Here is a 1964-nt window from a genome sequence, read left to right as displayed (position 1 = left end):
CGAACATGAAATACTGCTCTTCACGTCAGGCAAAGTGACTAATTTCAAAGGACTTAGTCTTTTGCAATCAGCAAACAGGGCCAGCCTCATTTGTGTTGACTGAAGGACAAGCACGCTAATGAAGAGTGTCATAATAAAATTGAAATGACATGTCATTTAAATAAATCTTACTGTAAAATACAGTAAATCTAGAAACAGTTTTTCAGCTAGCGAGGTGGAGTATGTATGTTTATTTCATTTATACGGTTATGGGTGATTATTGTAGTCCTTGTATGGTTATTTCGAAACCTATATTTCTTATTTTATTGCATTTCTTTATACATTTCTTTTGCCAACAGTAAATGTTTCCTATAAATCACTTTTTAAAAGAAGAGAACCACCCTTTCTTGTAACTAACTTGAATTCATTTTGAACGAATTAGATCAATTTAGCTTACATGCTGTTATGCATCTGTTACTGAGGCACTTCATTTTTTTTTTTTTTTTTGGAAAGGCAACACGTTAAGGCAGAGATTGTTCTTTTACAAACATATACAATTAGCAATTCCATCCTATAGTGAAGACTAACCTACTTCTATGAGAAGAGGTGAATCCCACAAATGGGTTTTAGCATAATACGACATTTGTGACGTGTAAATGACACGCAAAAAGCCTCAAATGCGTTATCATGATTTACGGAATGTCTTTAAAATGTCCTGTTATTTCAGGCTGTTCTCATACACCGTTCGTAGCTATGCCTATGGAAAGTAATGCACTGTAATTTGTATACATCCCACAAAATAATTTTGTACTTAATCCACGTAATCGTGAACCAGGAAGTATAAAGAGCAACAAATGCTGCATTGGGAGGAGGTCGGGTTGGATGGATGTGTCCAAAAACACCGGACTTTCACAAAGGAGACCGCTGTTTGTGTCCCGTGTAAAATCAGAAGTCTGTTATGAGTAGTTCCCAAAAACGTGGACTCAAATGCAGCACACAAAACGAGAGTTTTAAAGGTAGAACAAAAAGAATATTTATTCCAAAAAGGTTCCAAATTAATCCAATGAGCAGAGTGCAGGAGTGAGCAGGCAGGTGGGGAGCAGCCACAGCTGGCAGGTGACAGACCTGAGCACAGAGCAAGAAAAACACGAGGTAAGTCCAAACAATTCCAACAAGAGAGCAACATCAAAAACAAGAGCAAAAATACTCGGGAGCCTGATTAAGTTCAATACCACTGAGGGCGACGGAACGATCTGGCGAAGAGTAGCATGAAACCCGGGGTATATATATTGCAGGTGTGTTGATTGGTGGCAGCTGCTCCAGCCGAGCCCGCCCAGAGGAGGAGGAGGAGAAGGAAGGCCACACCTCCCGACACACTGACAAACTAGACAAACCAGGGGAAAACACACAAGAGACAAAAGGACAGGGAAACATAGGAAACAAAAGGAACTTCTAGACTAAAGGTAGTGAACATAACAAAGTCAAAGTTCATTTATTTTGTCACGTAACTTCCATACTTAAGTAACGCCACTTCCGTAGTTATTTCAACCCAAACCATGATCTTTTCCTAAACCTAACCAAGTAATTGTGTTGCCTAAACCAATCTAAGTTGTTTCCTGTAAAGACATAAGTTTATTTTTGAAAAGACAGTATGCATGTAAGTGGAAATTGACACGTGTTGCTGGACCATTCGTAGGACAACAAAATATGAGGAATAACTTTCGTAAAATATCATAGGAAGCGTTGTATGAGGATATATTGGCTATTTGTATGCCTTCCCATGAGGTTGGAGTAGGACAACACTGGCATACAGGCTATTTACAGTCATGGCCACTGTACCCTAACCTGCACAAGGACAGTTACAGTGAGCAGCAGGGTGAAATGCTCTAATGTTCTCAGAGAACTAAAGTTACAATAACCTTAACCTATAACCTTCATTTGATTTCAAACGCCAACATAGTACAGGACCATGACCTTGAGTCAAG

At 39.2% G+C, this 1964-nt stretch overlaps 1 long non-coding RNA gene across 1 annotated transcript; it reads right to left on the bottom strand.

Annotated features, from left to right (window-relative positions):
* Positions 1–987: 987 nt before the first annotated feature.
* On the bottom strand, positions 988–1452 carry LOC119502443. The gene is made up of 2 exons (XR_005210076.1): positions 1212–1452; positions 988–1104 (listed from the first exon to the last, which is right to left on the bottom strand). It is a non-coding gene; the product is annotated as an uncharacterized LOC119502443 (long non-coding RNA).
* Positions 1453–1964: the final 512 nt, after the last annotated feature.

Source organism: Sebastes umbrosus, chromosome 14 (assembly GCF_015220745.1).
Source record: "Sebastes umbrosus isolate fSebUmb1 chromosome 14, fSebUmb1.pri, whole genome shotgun sequence".
Classification (NCBI taxonomy): Eukaryota; Metazoa; Chordata; class Actinopteri; order Perciformes; family Sebastidae; genus Sebastes; species Sebastes umbrosus.
This window is presented reverse-complemented; position numbering and strand designations above follow the sequence as displayed.